The following is a 26,329-nucleotide window of genomic DNA, read 5'->3' as shown; positions in this document are numbered from 1 at the left end:
CTACTGTGAGCACCTAAATATGAATATAACGGGCAGTTTACATAATTTGTCATCTAGTTACTTGATCTGCAGTAATAAGATAATATATATCAAATGATCATTAGGTACAGCCTTATTACAGAGATGGTCTGTTTCTGTATGCATTTTATTTGAATCTCTGGAGATGATCAATACCAGGACCTACCAGATGTTCAAATAAATAGAGAAAATTACATTTTTACTCTGCAAAAGGGCTTTTTTTTGTTCTGATCCCAGGCATAGAAGAGTCATAATGATACACTAGTTTGCCGACTTCTCAATCAATAAGTTGTTTATGCACAAACAGACCAGATGACAGATGTAGGCCTACCGTTTCCTCATCTTAAAATCAACACCAAGTGTAAAAAGGTGAAAAAACAAGAAAACTAGTTCTGTGACTTAAGAAAACTTCATCCTCAGAAATACGGTGTAATGAAGCCGGTTTATCAGACAGCTCAGTGGAGGCAAGATTGTCTTTAATACTTTTTATGTTGCCCATTGTTATTTTACAACAACAAAATCAACAGTCATGCCATGAGTAATAGAAACAAAAATAAGGTGGAGACCGCTCCAGAGTCCCAGTAAATGGTAAACAACTTAACTTGTGTTTACTTCTTAATGTGTCAGCTATTCTCCACGCTTTAAGAGTTGTGTATTTGTTTATAATTCAGAGCAGGGCTGAGGAGAGACTTGGTCTACATTCATGAAAAATTCATGACATCTCTTTGTGCTCAGATTTGTATTTCCTCCGTGTGCAACAGATCAGGCGCCCTGCATTACTGTGGCTCCATCACAAGTCTAAGAACCCTAATCAGTTAGTGTCAAACTCAGATGGTTCTCAAAGCATCAACTACACAATTATTAAGGATCTTAACTCTTCAAAATCTTTTATTTTGAAAAAAAAAAAAACACATTTAACACTGCAATTTGAGAGTAATATTTCCTTGAAGATGTGCATTTTAATGCTGCATTTTCTCGTTTCCATTTAAGACTGGATCCAAAAAGATTATGGATTTGTGTCTTCACCTTTCATGAAACCAGCCATTTAACAGCAAGATGGATCAGTAGCTTAACAGAGACTGATAATTCAGACAAAGGAAAAAGATAAAAGGAAGGAAAGTGAGACAGCATAAAATATTTAGTTTCTTCTGCCACAGAATATTACAAAACCATTAAAGTGATGTACAGGAACTACAAATACGGATGTAAAAGCAGTTCTTCTTATACAGACACACTCAGTCTGTCTTTATGTGTCTACAGAAAGAGAACAGAGACAAAGGTCATTCTTACAATCCAGACAACACATCCTGAGAAATAAGGCCTTAAAATATTTTAAACCTGTGTGTGGGACATTTGCTAGGTTTAGGCAAAGGGGGCTGTGGATTCACCGCAGAGTCGGTCTAAATAGATCCGTCTGTGCGTGGGCACAGACACATATCCCTTAAGTCGATTCCTACTCAGCCCCAATCTGTCACGCTTCTTCAAAGATGACCATCAATAGTGTAGAGAGTGAAATGAATCCATTACTTTGCCAATCTAAACTCTGTCACCAATAAACAGCCACAGTGTACATTTCAAGGGGACAACTTTTCAGTCACGACAGGCATGAGAGTTCCCATGAGGAAAGGCCAACAGAGACGACGGAAAGAGTTTAACAGCACGGAGCAGCTGACAGGGAAATGCCACTTAAACTCACCAGTTCTGATCTCAGTTCAAGATCAGGGCAAGAAGTTGCTTCTGCCTTACTTTTAGATAAAGCTAAATTTCACAGCCCTTTCTCCAAAACAGAAACAGAATATAACAGGACTTCTCAGCTTTGGTGGAAATTGACCGGTGCAGTAGACAAAGACTGAGTCACGGATCAAAAAAGAGCTTGTTCCACTGAAATGTGCAATGTGACGTCGCACTATATGACCAGCACTGGATTTTTTTATCTTGTGTGACAAGTTGTCCAGCATTATTTGTTCACATAACAGAAGTTTAGTTCTCGGGAGTAGAGCTTCGGAGCAGGCAGTTATGACCCATAGTAGAAATACGGGCTGGTGACAAATTAAAGGAAAAACCTAAATAAATGAGTGGTTTCAGGATGTCAGTGCCCCTGGCCACAGGGCATGAGGGGGTCACTGAATGGTTTGATGAGTAAAAAACTCATGTGAACCATATGCTGTGGCCTTCACAGTCACCAGATCTCAACCCAGTCAAACACATGCGGGACATTTTGAGCTGATGTGTTAGACAGCATCTCCACCACCATCATCAAAACACCAAATGAGGGAATATCTTTTGGAATAGGAGTGTTCATCCGTCCAGTAGAGTCCAGAAACTTGGGAGAGACAATGCCAAGGTGCACAGAAGCTGTTCTGGCAGCCCAGCACCTTACTAAGACACTTTATGTTGGGTTTTCCTTTAATTTGCCATCCATCTGTATATGCCGATTTAATAATGCAAGGCAGGAACAGAGCTTACTGAAACCCAAGTAAGTGTGTGTGTGTGTGAGTATAAACCCCTATATGAAGAACGTCTTTACTGGGCCATTGCCCCTGTCTGCTGTACTGTCGGCTGATGGATGGCGTGTTGAAGTTTCAACATCTGGCCAGAGGGAGGAGTGAAGCCAGTATCACTCCACAGAGGGAGGAGAAAAACAAATACCAGGAGGCCGGGTGGAGACGGGCAGAGGCGGTGTGCAGAGGGGCTGCAGGGTAAATGAAAATGCTGAACGGAAAGACAAACTTTATGCTCAGTGGCCTCAGAGTAGAATACAAGAAACTTAACAAATGAAACTGACCTGATCTTACATCAAGATGCATTACCAACATGCCCCATTAATGGTATAGTGAGCCAGGAAAAGACAGGGCTATTAGGATACACAATAAAGTCAGTGGGTCATTAAAACACCATTTAGCTGCCTACTAGTGCATCTACACAACTGAGAATCTGGGGAGGATGTGTGCTGAAAATCATTCCATTATGAAGACAGGTCACGATCAGTAACCAAATCTACGAGGTAGGCCTGAACAATTACACTTTAATTTGTCCAGTCACACAAATGGCCTAATAATACACACCTCATGAATGATCCTGCACTCTGAGTATAAATATGAATTGTCTGATGTAAAAGAGAAGCTGACAGCCATAAATTTTACTACATCTCAGATTAAACTGTTAATTACTTGTTTAAATGACTAACAGGAGATGAATCTGAAACTAGATAAAAGAAGTGATTTGAAAACATAAGTACTACTTTTTGTGTGTAATACAATCCGAAACTAAAACTTCCCAGACTATGACAAGGCGCATAAGGTGTCTAACACAGTGCCTCGGTTCAGTAGTAAGTCACCAGTAGTCCTCTCTACCACTGGAAACAGTCTGAGCCTCTTATGCTAATAATCACGTTTGCTGCAGCAGAGAATCAAGAAATATGCGAATCATTAAATAATGAGTTCATAATTTGTTTTTTAAAATGACTTAAAGACACAGCGACAGGTCTGAGGATCAAACCTGCGATCTTTCTGGCATAGATAAGAGATTTAACCAGCATGACAATGAGCTGAAATTATTCTCTTACTAACTAACACCTTTGTATAATTCTCCTCTAGTTCCTAATAGAACTTTTATAAGCTAATACACCAAATGGTATAGTATGAATAATGCAGAGCTCTAGGAAATGTGCATCAGCACTACACTGCAAGAGGAAGTGCTTAAGTGGGGGGGATGGCCTAAGCAGTGGACAATTAATCTAAGCACTGAGAAACATACAAAGGCCATGTAGACCACAGCGCGCTCATTCATCTGAACAAGGCGAAGGACTACATTAACGTATCCCCGACCTCTGAAGCAAGTTTGCTTTTCTGACTGTTCCACATCATTACTAAACCTTAAATGCCTCTGAATTCTTCTAATTTGTACTGCCACATTAACAAAACCTGAAGAGGATCAACCTTTGTTATGAAACAGAAAACAAGTCTTAAAGTAGTATTATGTACATGACTAAAGAACATCCTTCAAGTTATGGATTTGTAATGAAACTAACTAGGAAAAGTCTACTTAAAAATCTATTTAAAATGCAGCAATTAGAGTCTTGTGTCGGTCAGCAGCTAAAGGAAGTTGTTAAAGAGCAACTAAAGCATAAAAGTTACAAATTTATCTACTTCATATGGTCAAAAGAGAGAACACGCACCACTATATACACACAGGAAAACAGCTTTACACGGCATTGGGTTTGCAAGGTCCTGATCTCACATTTGGATGTACATGCCTAAATAAATACTGGTATAGGAAAAACAATTCGCTGAGGTGAGAGAGCTGGGAGTAACAATTCCCAGAGCCATTGTGCCATTACAAACATGAGGCCAACAGTGCCTTTTTTTTTTTTTTTTTTTTTACTTTCTGTAGACTTCAAACCAGTGATTAGTGACAGTAGCACAGAGAACCAACTAACAAATGTGGACAGGTAATACAGTGGGAACAGACAAATTGAATCTGAATGGTAACACCATTAAAACCAGGCAAACCAGCCTTCTGTGAGAGGAAACCATTCATCAAGAGAGTCTGAGGTAACACTTTGTACCCGACTTCTTCAAACAGCTTTCTTTTGTCCAAACAAGTCTAAACTATTATGGTTATATATTCAACTTATATAAAAAACAGACAACTCATAAATCTTCCCATTTGAGAAGGTGTAGGGAGCACTGACGCTGCTGATTGATGATTGATTAAACAACCAATCAACTGCTAATTCCAATTACCTTTCATTTGGTTAAAAGTCCATGCTGTCCATATTTAGATCGCATTAAGGATGCATACCATATGGGCAATGTGGCTGAGGTGTAAAGGGCACCTAGCAATGGATTAAACGAAAATAAGAGAGGTCACCTTTTCCATTACTAATACATTAGTAATGCCAGTCACAAGTTGCATTCTGATACCACTCAGATTCACGCTGCATTGCCATTGCTGGAAAGCTGTCTGCTGCGGGTCACAGTAAAGTGACAGTCACAGGCTACAGCTCTGGGTCCTGTTGGGTGACAGCTGGCAAGTCAACAAGCTGGATCCCAAATTAGGCCTCAGTCATCTGAAAGGTTACTGATGAAGCAAAGTCATAGGACCTGCATTAGGCTTCACTAAAAACATTTCTACACTACAATGAAAAGAGATATCGCTCTATTCATAGCCTGTGTAATGTCTATCAGAGGAAGAAAACGTGTTCTGGGCTGACTGTGAAGTTATGAGTGGCCATAGCAGATGTATAAACAAGGTGTCTGACGGATGTGGCTTAACAATCGATGGTAAAGCATGCCAAGCAGCTGCAGTATTCTCATGAGGCTATTAGTTAGGCTTTTCACTTCCTGTGTATTTATAGCAAAACAGCAGGCAGTTTGTACAAACAGAGGCCCATTTAATGTAGAGACGTACTATATTGCAGGCTTTGCCCATCTTAAGCACAATTAATGGTTGATAACACCCTGATTTGTTTAAAATTTTTGGATGTGATAAAGAGAAGTCAAAACCTAAAAGTGTTTGTCACTGATGCAAGCTGTGGTCAGTTCAAAAAACATGAAACCATGTGTAACGGAAGCCTTAATGTGTTTTAATCACAATCAGAGATAACATCAGGTGGTTTCACTAACAAGTTCTGGGCTTTAGTGAAACTTTTACTTCATGTTTCACATTTCAGGTACAAAACTGCTTCTTTCAGTTCTTTTTGTCGGATTAACAAAGTTGATCACCATTAATACTTTATTCATGAATCTCATCAAAAATGGCAGACTTGAGCCAAGTAAAACTAAATGATTAATGAGAAAACTGGAATTGACTATGTTTATCACTTCAGTTACTCACATTCTATGATACAGTGCTTAATTTTTGCACGAGGACCGTCAGCCTTTTATGAACATGACATTTACATATGTAAATATGAGCAGCTCTGCAGATATAGCGTTTCCTGTGACACAAAGTCAAAGTTAACACCACAGACTTAAAGTGTCCTCACTCAAAAGAACTCAAACCCAGCATTTTCCACATCAGATTTAACATGACTAGCAAGCCAGTTCTGGGACATCTGGGTGGCAAGAAAGGAAAAACACAACCGAGAAATAAATGCCAGCTTCCAAACAACTACACAAATTAGTACTACAGCACAAAGACTCCCTATTACTTTCAGATAATATTTAGTAATATTCAGGATTTTGCATCTTTAAATAAATGTCAGAGACACCAATCAGGGTTAATATCATGATAAGTACATAGAAAGAATTATGTTCTTACAGTGGGAGTTTAGTAAAGGTTAATCTATTCCCTGATGTTGTGATGACATTTTAAAATGATGCTAGCGTTGGAATCTCTCTGTGTGCATTTACAAATTTCCCCTGCTCTGTATGCAATATAAACTTTACCAATACACTGGCATATGGAGCTTGAGTACACCATGACATCTAAAGGGCAGAGCACAAAATGCAAAGGGTTATTAATGTGAGGGAAGGGTAATTAATTTCTGTTTTCCCATCCTCTGTCAGCATCTCCTGTGCTTCAAACACAATCAGCACTAGGCCACCAATAATCACGTCATGACTATTCATAACATCAGTGACGAGGAAAAAATATTTCTCCTCAGCCCCCCCCCTCTGCCGTTCCTCCGAGCCTCAGGGAATTCACTGAAGGTTAATTTATTTAAATCTCCACTCCACTCCACTCATCTCTATTACATTAAACTCACTAAGAATCTTAGGTTTGCAGTCTAATCCGCTTTCTACTGTCAAAGGCCCGTGGCCTTTCTGAGTGTATATTGAGAAAACAAAGCTGATGGTCATGTTAGCTTACACATGCGTGCACAATGTCCTCTGAGATCAATGCATAATGTAGGACTAATAAGTCTACGAGGCACCCATGGTGGATGGCAATAAAGTGAAAATGTATGTTCTTCCCACGGGAACCGTTACTTCTGAACTTTTCTGTTGTTCTCAAGCCCTCAGAATGTCTAAGCTCTTACCATCTGTCAGTCTCCTTTGGAAGACGGGCTATTTTAATGCATGCAGAGCATGGTCAGATCAGGATATCAGCGATTAGACTGTGGTACAAAAGATATATTGGCTATATGGGCAATCTCTGTACCATTTTTACAGCATGGCATGCATTATGACTGGCACCGATGCTTGTACGTTGATGACTTCAGCCATGCTGACCCTTCACTCAAATAGCTGGCCAGGCCATTTGCCCTCTGTTACAAAGACAACCAGCCCATGTCAATGCGTTTGTGTTCCAGAGGCACGGCTAATCGCTTGCTGTCTCCAGTGTATTTTAGCAGTGACACACAGAGAGCTGTGTGTGTGTCTGAGAACGGTTCTGAACGGCTGCAAGTGGTCAATTCTAAAGCACACTTGGCTCAAGAACTGACAATATTCTCTCCATTCTTTGCCGAGGCTGTTAAATCGAGGGATTTTACTTTAAGACTTTAGTACTTTGAGGGTTAAACGTAGCAGCTCAAACTGCTACAGTGTTGATGCAGTGTCTCCCTTTGTGGCTACACATGCTCCTCTTTAGATAATCAAGCGTTGATTTGGGAAAGAAAAAAAAAAAAAAAGCAGCTAAAATTGACAGAAGTGAAGCACTGAGTCATGTAACAGACACTACTTGAAACCAAAAACATGGGTGCTCCTCAAGAGTAAGGTGCAAGTGATCTCTCCTAATTAAAACAGGATTAGATCTCCGAGGGGACTGACTGTTGCTTTAAGGCTTCAAATGTCTATCACCATCTTCTGGCAACGTCTGCTTCTCCATAAACCACAACTTCATTTTACGCCACCTCTTGTTCCCTCCCATCTGTCCACCCAAATGAAAGCTTCTCTTAATTATGCCCTTCTCTTCACTCCAGTGCTTAGCTGCCATCTATGTGTCACTCCCATTTTTTGTCTTCTTTCCTCCCTGTTCTGAAATCTCAATTGTTCTATAATTTGCTTCAGACCACCCATGTTTCTGAAATAGAGGACAAGAGATTTATGATGAGCAGTAAACAAACACCAACACAAGCTTTTACAAAGAAGAAATGCTCTAGCCTTTTGCCTTTGATTGCAAGAGTAACCTTTCTCTTTCAATAGCCATTTTTCCATGTACAACTGATTAACTCGCGTTGCACACTACAGGCCATATCCAGTATCTATACTTAATATTTAAAATCTCAGGGTTAAAAACAGAGGCAGCACTGGATCAAACACACCAAAAGGTAAGTGTTTGTTCTAAAATTTAATTTTGTTCTTGCGTCAAGTATTTTCATCCTTAATCTCCTATTGCACATGCCTCCTTCCCCTGTCCTAAAGGCCAAAAGTCCCAAAAAAACTGGACATAATGTCAAAGAAGAACAAGCTGTGTCAACGACTGAAGTTGTATTTTGCAACCAAATTAATTTAAAGTGAGACAGTTTCCGCCCCCCAAAAGTCGCACTAGGTGCAACTGCAAAATAAGCCGGTTATGAACAAATGACTGTCCTACAGTCATAAGAGAAATGCTGAAGCTGTGGCAAAGAAACCATCTCTGTGATACTGTCATTGTAGCATTTGCCTGCAGGTCTGTCAGTCGCCCCTCTCAAGGAGCAGAGTTCCAATTAGACGCCGACTCCGATCCATGAGCATCATCCCTGCACCCCCTTTATGCTTTGAGTCTATTGTTTTCTTTTGACACAATTTGTGAAGAGCATTTTTCACAGACAGCTCCTTATCACAGACCACCTGTTTCTTATGTGTTGCAAACTTTTTACTTGAATCTGTTCTGCTTGAGCGGCCTCCTGGCATCGCTGTGAGCTTCCTGGTTTCACTTCCCCTCCCACCATTACAACAAGACGGGAAAGCCAGTAAAATTAAATCTATACATAAAAACACTTCTCATTTCTTGCTAATGAGCCTACATGAAAACTATATATGTTGGACATTTCTGCTGTCAGTCAGAAAAAGACAGGTTTGTCCAGTCAGTATCATCCTGTGGACTGCTAGCGTACAGAGCACTAAAATGACTCCACAAAGTGCTGGAAACTTGTTCCAGAAGTGATTTTCTTCGCAATAATAGCCATTCAGGGTTTTGATTATGTATTGCTTTTAATGTGAAGGAGCAGCAACAGGAAATGTTGTTAGCATCAGTAGCTAATGCTTTTGTATTAACAGCCACTTGTGAGGTGACACAAGTTTTTACTAGAGGCCAGAAACTTCTCACGGTGTCTACATTTCTTAAGTCTCAGATATGATGAACATTACTGGAACTGGAAGAATGGTGTGTTTGTCTCCTTGTGAGTTGCCTTGTTTAAAAATAAAAATAAAAACTGAAGAAATGAAGGTGAACTAGCTCATTTGTGGGGCTGTGAACTGAACATGGAGCTAGCTCCTTAAACTGTGAAAAATACTGTTGGATGGTAAGGTTATTCAAGACAATTCTTTCTTTTGCATTACATTGTAAAGCAGAAGGAGTGCCACCAAATCTGGCACTGGCACTGAGACATGAAATGTTAGTCTGGAGTCCTGCACCCTCACTTTCCCATTTTGCATTTCAATCATCTGCTTTACTTTCTGTGCCTTTATGCCTCAGGTGAATGGGAAACTCTATTCTTAGTGTTTTCAAGGTTTTCTCACTTTAAAATGTTGGTTTTAAGACTGCCATGACCTCAGGCCACCTGAAAGGCACATTTATTTCTTCTAAAGCAGAAATAATTAGCCCTTATTTCAGTAATTACCTTTTAGCCCAGGGAGACCAAGTTGATGTCTGTAATAATTCACACATAGACTGAATGGTAACAGGTTACAGTTAAAGATAATAGGGCAAAAATAAAATGGAAGTCTGAGCCCCACAACCAGCGTCACACAAAAATAATTACATTAATTTTACTCGGTCATTCTGGGAAATTAATTTTGCTGACTCGGTTTATAGCAAATTCAGATTTCTTTGCAAACCATATTTTAGTTTAGTGTTTAAAGCACACCCACACCTTGTCAGTACACTTCGAAGCATCCCAGAGGCTGTACTTAATGTCAAGGACAGTAGATAAGAAGCTTTATTCCCTTGTGTATCAATTAATACTTGTTTTTAAAAAGAAGTCCTTAGCTGTGGAAATTGTTTGCCTCATGCAAACAGTTTCCACTCTCTCTCTCTAAACTGAGAGTGATGTTAAACCTCTACCCAAACGTATCAGAACCCCTGAGTGACAACACACATGAGAAAACAGTGTTTTCAAAAAGACAATCCTTTTCCTTTGATGCCATTTCTTCTTGTAGAAAGAGAATTACCAGATGGCTACTTGTCATTCTTCATGAGTTGGATCTCTGAATTCTGGTCCAGGAAGCTGAAGTGAGTCCTCACTGTGAAGTCTGATGTTGATCACGATCCACACTGCTAACACGGACACACATGCTGCCTTGACAGAATCACTGATTAGCATGCAAATAATAGTACTTTTGCTGTCAGTTACAGCTAGTACTTCTAGACATTTTTAGAAAAAGAAAAAAAAAAAATCTGAATTCATGCTCAAACGTTGGCAGCTGTAAATGCAGCGCAGAAGCTTCAGATTGTGCTCGGATTAGTGATACAGTATATGCGACAGCCTACTACTTTTTCAATTCACTTGTCACAGCTCTTATTTATAGGCATTCTAGTTGTATTCATTCCAGACATCCTTGTTTAAACATAGTGAAGCTTTTCAAATAGCCTAAATTTATGTGTAAATTGTCTTAAAAGTTACAATAATGCACAGTCAATTTTAACTAACACCACAAATCATTTTTATTGTTATTGGTCATACTGAAGTATTATAATTAATTATTGATACTGCTAGTAGAAGTTGGGTGATGCTGGACAATGATCCTAAACATCTAAGTAAATCTAAATCAAGGCCATCACCATGACATCTGAACTAATATTCATGTGTAAAAAAGGGTGGTATACCCCTTTAATATTTAAATAAGAACAAGCCTACTTGTCAACAGCTCTTCTAAATTACATTATAACACAATAAAACGGTTACGTTAGCATGTCTGTCTACGGACAGACATGCTAACATTGGAAGTTGCAAGTGCAAAATACTGCATATACACACACACACACACACACACACACACAGTATCTATTTTATGAGTCCGCTAATGGACCCTGTGGCAAAAACTGTCAAACACAGTCTTAAGTCTGCTTTTGGTTCGTCACTGGATAATAGAAGGGAAGGTGCTAGTGGCAGAGAGGTATTTCGTGTGCCAGAAGAAATTCAGCGAAGCAAGAGAAACGTCTTCTTGTAATGACCAGGGAACAAGTCGAGGAGGATCTATTCCAAAAGCTGCCATATGGAAATTTAAGGCATAAATAAAAGAGAATAGCTGAAGTGGGGCACAAGAGCACTAAACAACATCTTTGTTTTACTTTGGGGAGGCTGGGAGCACTTGGGGTCACAGTAGGTTGCACTCAGTCAAGTAAACAACCATTTAGGAATACAATGATTTATTTGATTTGTTAAACTGCCTTGGGTTTCCACTGATGCATGCTGAAGTTAAGCTCTGACTCATTTACGGAGAGAAACAGAAACAAAGGGTAAAGTGAATCATCTTTATAATGTGACCCCTGCTGCAAACTTCACTAACAAAAGTATGCAACTGGAAGAGGAATAGTAATGCATCAAATTCTGACCCCCCGAGTCAAAATGGTAACAACACACAAAGTGCTAATAACTAGTGTCACTGGGGAAGATTTATACCATTTGCATCAAAATGTTGTAATATAAGACAGTTTGACAGCTCTGTAGTAGCAGGACCACTGCCAACGGTGCTTCTAAATACTGCAATCTGCAAATGAAGTTATCCCAAACCAGCAATTTATTGGCTTGTGCCTTAGTGCCAGTGCGGGGAAAATGTATGGTGATTCTTGTTCAGTGAACCAGCCAGCTGTAGTGGAGAATAACAGTGGAGGAGAGGCAAAATGCATACATCAAGCTAGCTAGTTGGACAGAATAACAATGAGTGGAAGACAGCAGCATCCACAATACACTTTTCATTACATTCCATTCATTACAACAAGATATTTTTAGGCCAAATGTTTTGACCGAATGTAATCATGCGTTTTAAAAAGTCAGTTATCATTTACCTATTAAGCACAAAATGTCAAGCACTCACTGGGCTCAGCAACTCAAATGTGAGGATTTGCTGCTCTTCTCTGTTTAGGATCATTGTAAATTAGACATATTTGGGTTTTGGGCTGTTGGTTAAACAAAACAAGCAATGTGAGTTCTGAGAAACTGTGATGAGCCTTTTTAGCATGTTTACAGAAGAGAATCCATTTTTTAATTTTTATTTTACTCATAATGTTCACCTTGAAAAATGTATGTTCAGATTGATTTGGATATTTATAAGTGTCTGCATATAAACCGATTAAAAACAAAAGTTCAAACAGAATCATAACAGCCTCACAATCTGCAGGCTGCTACTCAAACTGTCTTCCCATCTACCCACTGATGTTCGATCACAGCTTTGTCAAGTCTGTCCTCTTTCCTTGTCTCATCTCCGGTGCCAAACCAGCACCAGAATAGAACACATTTTGTGACTTTGGCATCTTTGTGTAGAAGCCAAAACCCCTTTCTTGAAATATAAATCTAAACTGGCCATCATAAACCTTGCTTGTAAATGAATTAAGTGATCTGAGTGTTTTAACTAACCTCTGCTTCAATGTAGTTTGTCAAAGCCAAGAGAAATATGGGCACTAATGAAAGGTAAATCCAATACTTCCTGCTAGTGCTGTACTGGTAGTGTGGCTTGAATAAAAATATTTATATGGAGCATCAAATTAGTGTACAGGCAATAATCAGTTTAATAGTAAAAGAGTATGCATGCATTTTTGTAAACGTTAATATGGCTGTAAAACACAACAACACGTTAATGCAAATTTCTTTTAACGTCACAAATTTTTTTGATGAGTGCTCAACACGCACATTCTGAGATTATGACCCGTGGCCCGCCACAAAGTTTGAAAAAAAAGACATTAAAAGAAAAATCAGGAAGTGATGCAGCAGCAGAAATGGATAAGGAAAGGGTCCTTTAAATAGCAAGTTCAGTTTCAAAGTCCTGCCAGATGGTTCTCTTGACAAGACCAAAATTATTTGCATTTACTGTCAATTGTGGATTGAGTTACCACCCAAGTACATCAAGTCTCAAATACCACTTGCTGGCCAAGCACACAGCTGATGCAGAGAGCCCTCCTCCCCCTTGTCAAAGGCAGACCACACTGGATAGTTTGCAACAGAGATGCCTGGACAACTCTACAAGCAACAGGTTTTTAAATGACAGCTAAATGGGCGACTACAGCTTTTAGGCCAATTAACATTGTGGAGGATGAGGGTCCGCTTGAAATAATTTGCATTGCATCCAAAGACTACATGTATGAACTGCCTTCGAGAGTCACCACTGTAACCAAGACACACAATTTGTATGAAGATGAGAAAGCTAAGGAGGAGGTGTTTTGGTACAGAGAAACTTCTCTCAGTAATCACAGTGACCTCGGGGTAACTTAAAGGTACATTTAGAACCAGTGGTGGAAGAGGTACTCAGATCCTTTACTGAAGTAAAAGTAGTAACACAACAATGTAAAAATACTCAAAGTCCTAAATTCAAAATGTTACTTAAAGTGAAAATGTATTAGCATCAAAACATTCTTAAAGTACTAAAAGGTAAAAATACTCATTATGCAGAATGTCACATCTGATATTCCTGGGTATCGTATTATTGTAATATAATTGCTGATGCGTTATTGTATACATCCCATTTAATGTTGCAGCTGGTAGAGGGGGAGCTAGTTTTAACTAGTTTATATGAATTTAATTTGAATTACTGCTGGGTAGCTTGTGAATTTTCCATCACAGATCAATGAGGTCTTAAAACTATACTGTACTTTTTGTATTAGTCTGGTTCTGAAAAGTAACTAAAGCTATAAAATAAATGTAGTGGAGTATAAAGAACAATATTTGTCTCTAAAATGTATTGAAGTCAAAGTATGAAGTAACAAAAAATGAAAATACTCAAATACAGATACCTCAAAGTTGTACTTGAGTAAATGTACTTACTTTCCACCACTGTTTATAACAAATAAAAAAAAGTGTGATTATTCCCAGGTTAACTATGGACAATCATGCAATTAAATATGTTAATCAACTGATATTACTAGTAAATATACAACTAATATAACAAACAATAATCCACAGTGCACTATATGGGTGAAAAGATCTTTATAATGGGTTAAAGATTCTAAGAACTGCTCACACTGCACACAAAATACCACATGCACGCTACATAGAACTGCACACCGCTCATTTCTGGCATGACATCGCTGGCAAGCTCGCCATTCTTTTGAGCTGCCACATCCCATTAACGCTGGTTCTTAGGAGACTTAACTAAAACCAGCCTAAACAACACATCCAGCCCTAATCATCGCCAAGAACTTCATGCTTACATATTATTTTTAAATTTCACTCAAATATACTGCAACGATGGGTGCTGTTGTTAAAATTGCTTTACTATTGTCGCAGTCATGGTGTTAGTGTTGTTAAATTTTTACATTTTATTTTGTACCACTAATGGATGCAAAAGAATTACAACTGAATAAGTATTAGCTCTAGGAAAAATGTGTAACTTCATTTGCTCATTGCCAAGAGAACACACCATTGGTATTCAGTTACAATGAGTTCACAGTCATTTCATGTCCTGTCAACTATTTAGTAGTGCGTCAAAACTGGAGGATGAACAATAATATGTCCACTCTGCATTTGTGTCACATGTTGACTCAGTCGCACAATTTGTTCTGAAAGCAGCAACAGACAACTGCGTCAGAGAAAATATGCGAAGGAAGTTTTGTACCTGCTTCTTCAGCTCCCAAATTTCAGGCCCACATAGGCTATGAATCTTTTTAGAGAAGGATAATCTTCAATTTCTCTTCTCATTCTGACCTAGTACAGCAACTGTGTGGCACAAATGCAGCATGACAGCCTCGAGTGCTCAGACAACCATCTGGTGGCCTGTGGAAGCAGATTTTACAGATTCCAGGCTATGTGGACATTCCACACAATTTCCCAAGGGGATTTGTTTCAATAAAGTGACAAAACCAAAACGATATTGCAAATACTGTATATCATCTACAGTTTTTCCTCTCTGCAGTGCAGTGAGTTTCACTGATGGATCCCACAGAAACAGAACAGTAAATGACCTTTGCAAATGGCCTGATCGTGGAAGCGACCTTGACAAAAGGCAATTAGCCAGTTCACAGATCGGATTTCTCCAGCTATGGAGGAGGCAACCAAGACAAGCAGAGGCCATTCAGCCAACACAACTAATAGAAAGTTGCACTTCCATTTAAAGCATGTATCCATTAAGAGATCATGTACATCGACTAAAATGCACTGGACAAATGTGATGATAGTAGAAACATTTCTAATATCTGGAACAAGTTTAACAGTGCAGCACTTCAATAATTTGATTTTGTTGTATCTGCAGCTGGAAGTTGAACACGTTTTGTAGTTTGAGTCGATTTTCCTTGGATTACGGGGAATGATTATCACTGAGCAGAAAACCATATGGGATGAACTGTGATAAGGTAGAAGTAGTGTTTTAAACAAAGCCACAGCTTGGCAGCTTTCTCTTACCGTCTACGTTTCCATGCTGCTCACAAGCCAGTGAATGTATGCAACTGGTAGAATTGTCAAAATAAGTAGGAAATGTATCGAAAACATTCCATAGTTGCATCTGCCCATGTCTTTAAAATGGGATGCATTTCTCTGACCATGAATATCCACCTGTAGAACTCTGAGCAGAACTGTTCACTGACCCTCAAAAATGTTAGAATATCAACCTTTTTTTTTAACACATCACATTAACTGCTCATCACTACTTAGCACGTCTGCTTTTGCAATTCGGCTTGAGGAAGTTTCATAAATGATGCTCCAAAACGTAAGTAGTTGGTTTTCAGCAGAAATAAAACTGCTGGGCTGCAGCAGAAAAACACTTGGCCTGTGCAGAATTCTTTATAATTGAAATACAAGAGCAGGTACATAGTTTTAACAGGAGTGATTCAGTGATTTCAAACTCCTCAATCAATTTCAATCTCCTTCTCAATCAATAGAGCCTGTGTAAGGAGAAGCACTTGCCAGGCTCACTAATGCTCTTCATGTAGCTAATTCATGAATTAAGCATATTTTACTCCAAGATGCATTCCTGGTATCCACCAGCAATGGTAACACACCATCAGTATTTTATGGGAAGAATAAAATAACACATTCAACATGCAATTAAGATCACTCATTAATATTACTAATGATCAGTGTATCATTAAATTAAACAACTAGTTTTGTCTTGTAATACTTATGTAGACAGGTCTTGGTTCATTCTTATGGTTCTAATTAGTGCTGGGTCATATATACACTCATCATTGAAATGTAAAATTTCAATGATAAGACACATTTTGATAAACTGTCAATAAAGGACACTGCTTGATAGTGCACATCAACCTATCACGTCACAGGAAAAAAGGCAATTCTAACGAATCGCATGGTAAAAAAAAAATATTTTTTTTAAAAAGGACAGACAATGTCAACCTACCAAACACACAGAAAGGTTGTCTGAACTGGCAGAGCACAGCAGGCACCACATGCTACTGCTGTTAACGTTAACGTTACTACACGAGTCACAGAATTGAGCGCTCCCTCATAGTGGTGGGAATAGCAGCTTCTTGAACAGAGCCCCTACTTCAGAATTCCAGCACAGTGCTGAAGATCTTTAAGCCATGTGTATCTCACCCCTAGAGAGGCAGGTCCAGGGTAGACAAATGCATACAGTATATTTTATTATATTGAATCTCACCACATATGCAAAGCTCATATTTTTTACTGCATAAACATAGCTCCTAAATAGGCAGACAAAAAAAATTAAGTATCCCAAATTAAACATTTCTAAACTTCTTAAATATTCATGTACAGGGTGCAATAGTCTTACAAGCCTGAATATGACAAACTGATTTCAAGAGAAATAAAATAATCAACTGATGCACTGATTATCTGTGGACACAGTTATTAAATTTAAATGTATGCATATATGTGTATGTATAACTTAACTGAAACATTTAATAATAGACTCAGTGGCATTTAACAATGAAATACACATATTTCAGTGTGGGAACCCAAAGAATTAAACACTTATAAAATAAAAAAAAAAAAAAATAAAGAATGGAAGCAGCTTGAGTGAAACTCCACCATGGTTGGACCTCTAAATACCCTGAAGCCCTCTATGAAGCAGCCCGTCCCAGAGCGTCTGGCAAACAGCTGTCCTACTTCTGGATGACCACCCATATCAGAACCACAATCCTGTACTACAAGAGCCAGTTCTATACCACTGGTCTGGATACCTCTGAGGATGTAAGATCACTAATGAATGAAGGAAAATGTCAAGACGTCACTTCCATCTCTAGAATGCAGATGGTGAAAATTTGGCAAGTAAGGTTTATTATCTATATAAGATATGCTGTAAAATCCTGGACATGTTTATATTCATTTGTAGCCCGCAGACATATGCAACTGGCATCTGATGATGCCATTGACAGCTACTAACCTCTTTGATTAATTTCAGAGAAACCCAAAATATCTTAAAAGGAAAAAGAAATCATGACTGTTATAAACTAGTTTCCATTCGCAATTGTACCAAACATTAAGAGGCAGAAACTGCAATGACTCACCCAATGTCTGCTGGAAGGAAATATAGCTGGTTCAAATATCAATCTGGAACTGACGGTCCCCCTTCTTTCCTTATTAAATTACACTAAGTACTAGCTGAGAAAATACAGCTGCAAATTGGCAAATTAGTTCTTTGACATGGTTTATAACTTTCTCAGTGTTTTTCACTTGCACACTGTTGCAGCTCTTCTAGAACATGTCATTTTTTTAATTGCAGGAGGTGTTTTTCCCGGTTTTTTTTTTTTTTTTTTTTTTTTTTACAAAAATAGCATTTTTTATGAGCACTCTAAGGAAATTTCAATACATAAGAAAAAAACTGACCATTTTAATTTATACCTACATTTTTACAATTCCATGACAACTGTAATCAAGTAACAGGACGACAAGGTCAACAACAGCTACCAAATTGATTTAAATAACTTTTTAAATCAACAGTTAATATAAATGCAAGACATTAAGAGTAACCCATCCCATCTAAATTAGAAAACAACATGAAGAGGCGACTTTTGTTCAGATCATCCTCAGGTCTCTATGGGGGCGACATCAAGTCAACTACAAATGCTGCCCAGTGCAGGATCCATAAACCAGTATTTACCAGAGTTCTTCAACTGTCTCAGCTCAATAACCAGTGCAGTACTTTGAGGGCACTTCACCAGTACAAGCTACCCTCAAGATCTCAATGCTCTCAAGAGTCTGCTCCTTTCGAAATCATTCTAAAGTCAGTCGCTGTTGTGCAACAGGCTGCTCATGTTTCTCTACATGTTAACTTATCTAGTGTCATAATCCCCTCTATCACAAATACTCAAGGACCTGATGGGTGGCTTCAGCAGCAGACTATGCACAAAACCTTGGTGTACAAAAACACAATGCTTCACAACAAGTCTATCATGGGAATATCTCTCATCCCTCATACTGCTCCATTTACCTTTAAGCAGCTCCTGGAAATAAAGTTCTCCAGAGGATCCACATTAATGAGAATTTGTGCTGCATGTCAGTCACACAGAGAAACCCACTTCACATAGCACTAAGTGCTCCCCAACCCTGTTCTCACCCAATGAATCCCTTATTACAAAATTAATTTGCAGTTAGAAAGGCATTTTCTCCTGCTGCAGCTGAAAAGGTGTCTCCATCTTGCCTGTTCTCTTGGTGGTGGTGTCGGATAATGAGGGTCTGGTCAGACGGCTGATGCTGACAGCTCAGCTCTTCAAAAGCCCTTGTCAAAATATTGCTCCGGGGGAGATCTGAGCAGCTAGCTGCCCACAGAAACACTTTTACCATGGGCATATCCTCCAGTTTTCCCATTGTTCTGTTTACCTGCAGGCTACATGTCTACTACGGTATATGACAAGCCAAATTCAGCCTGACACTCATCAATAACAGGGAATGAATACATATCAAAAGTGTTCCCATCTACAGTGAAAGGGACCAGAACTAAGCTAACATCATAACGGCAGTTCATGTAACTGCCTGTGTAGCTAAAGCATGGTATACATAGCTTATTCTTCCTCTGTGTCTAGACTGTTTGCTGTCCGGTTTAGTTGTCCAAAAAGATTTAAAACATCTCTGAACCACAAAATTGCACTGGCTGACATGTTCCTTCATTAAGGTGATCAGGGGCACTGTAGTTCATTTTGAGTCATGCAAACAAGTTCCTGCTGCAATAATACTTATATTTTGTAATAATCAAATACCAGAACACCACATATATACTGTATATTAGAAATGAATGGACATACTGTACTTTGTAATCTGTTTTTAAAGTTTTACATATATTCAAGAGGAACCAATGGGCTTGGGGCTCAGTGCCACAGTAAGGAGGATTGCAAATGAGGAAGGTGAAATTAATGAGAGATACATGAACAGTGGGACTTGTTGGGTTGTAAAAGAATATGGAATACTGTTAGCCATGCACAGTAAAAGACATTTTTATAATGACCATGGATAAACTCATGGATGATTTAATATCATATTGGATAAACTGATGGATGATTTAATATCATATTGGGCTTCCAATGCTTGAACTTTCAGCACTCCCATAATCCTTTTAATACATGGCTAAAATAAACAATAATGATAAAGTCAGACAGTTAGGATGAGGGATAAATCCTAGCCGAGAATATTCACGTCTGTCCCAGGAACTGTCACAACATAGTCTGCCATGAGACGTCTGGACAGATGCCAGCTCTCAAAATCTTCAACCATTGCAGTGACACCCTGGCTAAGCTCTGAATAAGGACACAAGTAGTAAGATGAATAAACAAGACGAATCTCTTCCATTAACTGAAGGACTGCAGGCTCTCCTGCCATTCCACCATTAATTATCTGGTCTTAGGGGAAGATTAGGGGAGGAAACTAAGCCAGTAGCCAGACTCCACTGAGTGGGCCTCCCCTGTTTAATTACCAAAACAACACAAACAAATGAAGCCCTATAGATCATACAACAGGACAGCTCCGGGGGCTACGATCTGGCTCCATTCCTCTGTTCTTTCATTTTTTTTTTCCCCTCTCCTGTCTCTCCTCATGCCATCAACGCATCCATCACTCACCAGAGCAGGCAGACTGGGGACCGTAGTCACTCAGTTATTAATGGCTAATTTGATGAAATGGGAAACAGGAAAAAAAAAAAGGTGAAACAAGAACAAGATGATAATGTCAGACTGATCATTTAATACATTAAAAAACTGCAAGATGTTAGAGTCTGCTCAGTGATGTTTATGGTCACATACAATACTACTGTAATGATTCCCCTAAAAGCATATTTGACAGAAGCAGAGGAAACTAATGTAAACAGCACATTTTTGATACAAAGTAAACACACAAAAAGCACCCAAGTCTGTACATAAACACACAATCAGGAACGGTTCTCACAGTTGTTGGTGCTGTCACCGTCATTCCAACAGTGATTTGAAAATGGGATTGTGTGTGAATTGGCAAGCGAGTGCTGTCTAAATGTTTCAAAGAAAAGAAAAAAAAAAACCTTTCTGTGCAGGCAGTGTGACCAGCATGATGCTTTGCAACAAGGAAACAACCACAACACAATGTCAGATCTCAAAAGGAGTCAAAAAATAAAAAACAATTCTCACTTGTTTTATTTAATAAAACCTCCAATATATCTGACAGCTTGCAGCCTGATGCCTGCACTTTAGATGTTGGACTTTCTGATAAATTATATGTTCATCTGTATAACTGATTAGGCCTTTTTATAACATACGTTTGTTTGCTGTTCTGCAGTTTTGCTTTTCTAGTTTCTTCCTTAGTTTTGGACTAGTTTGGTCCTTGTCTTAAGTGTCTTTAATTGACATGAGTCAGCACTAATCAGTGTTATCAATCCTACCTGCCTTGGTCACGTTGCGTAGGTAGAAATACCTGGTGGACTATTCTCTGGTTTGTTTAAATAAGGCACTGTGGAAACTTCTGTGCTCATCCATGTCAGTTAATAAAATAAAGAGAGCAAACACATAAATCTTTCAATATGTGAAAGCTTATTGACTTTTGAGAGGACATGAAAATCAATTTACATGGATACTTTTTTTTTTGGAAGGCCCAAGTTGACAGGCACTTTTCTTGGACAGTAATTTCATCAGCTTCTTCAGTCTATCCAGGGGTTGTTCATCCCTGGCATCTGAATGATTCAAGGTCATCTGATGTCTTCCAAACATTTTCCCTTTTAGAAACAATAAACTGCTCTACAAGCCTTCAGAAAGAAAACACATCTTTAACGCTGTCAGTTGTCTCATACGTGCTGTTGATTTATTAGCATGACATATTGGGCATTTAAAGCCCCAATATATCAGCGTGCTTCCAAAGAAAAGATGATTTATTGCACAAATTTATTAAATAATCCTCTTGTAGACAAGCAGACTGAAATACAGTGCAGTATAAATAAGGATTCATTTACATTTTAATTATTTCTAACTCATACTTTGGACTATTAATCATGTTAGTCAGGAAAAAAGACTTCTATTACTGATCCAATGCAGACCCACCAAGGACATGTTTCACTTTAAGGAAGTGAGCCTAAGAGAAACATCCCACTACAGCCTAGGGTACTCCTCTAATTCTGATACCTCACACAGCAGTTAACCCAATATCCAGGGGGTTCTATTAAACCCAGAGAATGCTATTGGTCCCCTGATTTGCCTGTCGGTGGTGCTGAGCAGAGCTGCACTGAGCCTCAGCATGTTATCCCTGGAGCCTGGTCCAATTTTCTCTCAGCACAGCTTCGGTCCAGAGGCCACACTAACAAGCTAAAGCTCAATGCTCGTCAGAAAGGGATGAATTTGGACACTCACTAAAGGCCAGAAAAATGCAGGTCACTGGTGCAGCCCTAAACTTGGGCACAATTAATCTTCACATCGACCTACCTCCTTGGCTTCTGTTGGGCCCGGCCCAGAAAGCATGACTGAGAAGTGGCAATACAGGAAGACAATTATCTTTACCTTTTCCTCCCACCCATTTTTGCAAATACACACATACACTATAATCAACCTCCCTATGACTCAGGAGAAATTCTATTTATCTACAAGACAAAGCAACAAAACTGAAAGGAACATATGTACAGAATAAGTGGTCTAAAAGTGCAATTTCCACCTATAGCACACAAAGGTAACACAATATACTAAGAGAAAATGGCTCCAAGAAAGCAAGGTAAAGTCAATGAAAAGGACAATTTCAACTAAAAAGAAAAAACACTGCTCAACTTTCACTCAGTTTCACCTAAGAGCTATAATATCTGAAAGACCTTGTTTGGAATGTACAGATTTTAGGGTCCACTTTTTATTGGTGTATTTTCTCTCCACACCCGTTTCTCTGAGATAAAAGGAGAGTTTAGGTGCTCCTTTGACTCTCTCCTGCACCAGTTTCTTGTTACCACCACCAAGCCTCCTCTGACAAACTGCCTACCAGTATCTGAAATACGACCCATAAAGCCCAGTACCACTATAAACCCAGGCCACGGCTGATTTGTGAATCCAATTACCTCCCTGTCTGTAATAGCTATGTTCAGTGCTATGATGTTAAGTCAGCTCTTGTCAGCATATGTCCTTAAGGCAAGTATGTAGGACAAATCATTTAAAATCAGAGGTTCTCAACCTCTTGTAACTTAACACCCACTTTTGATTGCTTAAAAATCTCCAAGGACCACCTTGTCAAATAAATGAAAAACAATCCCGTGTATATATTCACTGTATTCAGGGTCATATTCCCTCACCACATGCTTTGGAGCTTTAACTGGTGCAAGGTTGGTTTTTCCCCCAAATTCCCGTTTTTTTAAAAAAAAAAAAAAACAAAAAAAAAAAACACGATCTATTCTGTGTCTCTGCATCCAAGGAAACATTGGCTGGCTAGCTAGCTAACAGCAGTAAAACATGTTTGTCACTTCCTGATGAGTGTCGTGAGCAGCGTTGTGATATTCCAACTGAACTGGTCATTGAAATTTTGCATTTTATATATTTATGTACATTGTTGAGCACATCTAGTAAACATTTAGCTGTGCAAATTACAGAATAATAATAATTTTAATGTAACCCTTTGAAGTATTACTCCAAAGCCCACCAGATGGCGCTCGGAGGCCCACCGGTTGACGATGGCTGATGTAAATAACCCTGTTGATGCCAGAAGCAAAATTTTGTTTTTAAGACACTGTAACATAACTCCAATCGCAAGGCTGCTGCTCTTAATCTGAGAAAGTGTCCGACATATAACTGTATGTGTCAGCAGACAATTTAAGATAGACGGATAATCCAATAAAATCATACATCTCCAAAAAGCTAATACTGGCCGACATTATAGTGTCAGTTTATATGCTTTATATCCTTCAAGGAAATTATACACAAATTATTCTGCCTCTGTACATACTGGCATCAAAAAAAGAAAGTCTATCAAAAATGTTTATGAAACAAAAAAGACTGATATATTGTCAGGTTCAGTCTTAGTCAAGCACAACAAAGCAAATAAGAGAACTTACTGCATATCCTACTTAACACTCATACCAAAGGTTTCTAGTTTATTTGAACTCCACAATAGAGTCCACTTGATTGTGGTTCAGAAAACATCACTATTTGTAGATGTGCAGATTAACGAGAAAGATTATTTAAAACGAAAACTGACCACAACAGGTGGGTCATAAACATATTTTGGTATTCGACTCCCATGTTGCCAAAGGCTTTGACCTACTGTATATCCTAGATTTTTTTCATAAAAGAGTATCTATTATAAAAGACTATGTAATAAAATTAAATATGCCAACAACACCCACATATTTCTGTGGCAAATATGCTTTAGTGGTAATTTTCCATGCCATTAAGTGAGACATTCTAATCAGAGGCAATGAGTTTATTCATCCATTAAACTGGCAGGAACATTTTTGTTAAAAAGGTAAAACAACATGTCAGGCCCCTGTTATTGTTTATTTATTTAAATACCCATGTGATTTAATTTATGTTGACAAAAACAAAATGTAATCTAGAAACTCAAATTTGTGAATGCAAGTATTCCATTAGGAATCATGATGAGATGTCTTCTGCAGCCAGGCGTTTCACTACTTATAATCACACGGTTAATGACTTCACTTCATGCACTGGGAGGTTGCTCTCCTCTTGTTTTTGTTGATTTATCACTTAATAGTCACTTGTTCAACAACATTTTGGTGCTCAGACCTTCATCAGCTAAAGCTCTTCAATATCATCAGTATAGGCCTCAAATTAAGCATTAGTCAAGCTATACTCCCACAGTATTTTGAGGGAATTTTTACCATTATTTGACTGTGTATCATAAAGAGCTGACAGGAAATGAAGGGTTATAAGAAGAGGGTGATGACCATACAAAAGATCCTCGCTTACACTTGATACTAGGGGCATTGGGATCATAACCCCTAGGTCACAAGAATGCCCCAATCTCTGCACTTTTATGTATCACTACAAAAAACTGCGATATGTTCCCCAAAGATTTTGGGTTGGATGCCTAAGTACAAGATCATGGGAGCAGTACAGTAATAGTAGTAGTAGTAGTAGTAGAATCTTTATCCGACTTCCTCCCACAGTCCAAAGACATGCAGCTTAGGTTGACTTGTGACTCTAAATTGCCCGTAGGGGTGAATGTGGGTGGGTTGTCTCCATGTCAGCCCTGTGATAGACTGGTGACCTGTCCAGGGTGTACCCCGCCTCTCATCCAATGTCAGGTGGAATTGGCTCCAGCCCCCCACGACCCTCTTCACGAATAACCGGTATAGATAACGGCTGGATGGATTGTGATACCATTGTGGTACTTCAGTGATTTTGTGCAACTTACCTAAACTGCAATCCATTTCATCGCCATGTGCTAAAAACACTTCTCATGTGATGCATGGAAACCCAAATAGTCATACAAGGGCAGTGACATTTCACTTGGCTCTAGCGATTATTCCCCTCACCATTTCCTCCAAGTGCCTGTTTCACATTAACCCCAGAAAAGTCTGCTGACACTTGCCTGGGGTAATAGCGTAATTTGAGCTTTAGCCATGACTACTGTAGGTCCTTTCCTCAACAATGTTTAATGACTAACAAGAATGTTGTGGTGTTTTTACAGAGAAACTGCTGGAGAAGATCAAGAGTTCAGTTGTTCACATTAAAGAAACTATTTTCACACAAAATATTCAGTGGTCAGCTTGCTGAAGCGTACTGCTTGGGAACACTAAACTGTGAAAAAAGTGGACATTAAACAATCAGAGATGATTATCAGCATTAAACCAGATAGGATAAACTGCATTAACCATGTCATCAGGGGTTATCCAGCCAAAACCCATGGCCATATGGACCATTATGAGCAGAGAATTTTATTTCAGCAACACACTCCATAACAACTAAAACACAGTAATAGACCACTAAAGTCAAGTTTCTGGTTTGTTGGAATGAGGTCATTTGAGCAGATGTCCTCCATTCAACTGCCATGTCACTGGGATAGCTTTTACAGTACATTCACCCAGATGCTGACCTCAACTAGCATTCCAAAGGTCTAAAATAGGCAGAGCTAACATTTAAAGAAGCCAGCAGAAAACAACATGCCATTCCTTGGTCAAAAAAATTCTACAAAACCACTATTGGCTGTCAAAATGTGCCGAGCGCAGAAAAAGCCTTGCATTTAACCAGCAGTGGGGGTCTGACTCAAGCCAAACATGCAACTACAGGGCTTCCTTTGAGCTCAAACACCAAACCTGCTGCTGAGCTATGAAAGGTACAGTGGGGATCTGTAAGCGCGAGTCTGTTGAAGTAAAATCAAAAGAAACTCCCCAAACAAAATTTGCCACAAAAATGTATCTCGCACATGGAAAAATTCCTGGATTTATAACTCTTCTAGCTTCAATTTCTACAGTTTTAATATGTAAACAAAAGTTCAGAATATATATTATAGGTTAACAGTTCTGCTGACATATTCTACCAGCTAACCCATGAAAGCACTTTCTTTCACCGAGAGGCAAAATGCCTCCATAAGACAGCGCGCGTACAGAGAACCTTTGCTACCATATTAATAATGCATTCTTGGTTACATTCTGTCCATCCATTCATTCTAGTACCATTTTGTTTTCATGCTGCTCTTATCCCCGCCCCCCTGCAGGGATAT

General features: G+C 38.9%; 1 protein-coding gene across 1 annotated transcript in view; it reads right to left on the bottom strand.

The window, feature by feature from the left end:
• Positions 1–26,329, bottom strand: part of LOC109955271 (ecto-NOX disulfide-thiol exchanger 2) — a 164,845-nt gene that overhangs the window by 90,417 nt on the left and 48,099 nt on the right. The gene's annotated exons all lie outside the window — the stretch shown is intronic.

This window comes from Monopterus albus, unplaced genomic scaffold, assembly GCF_001952655.1.
Source record: "Monopterus albus unplaced genomic scaffold, M_albus_1.0 scaffold2.1, whole genome shotgun sequence".
NCBI classification, from domain to species: Eukaryota; Metazoa; Chordata; class Actinopteri; order Synbranchiformes; family Synbranchidae; genus Monopterus; species Monopterus albus.
The sequence above is the reverse complement of the archived record's forward strand: the minus strand, read 5'-3'. Positions and strand labels throughout refer to the sequence as shown.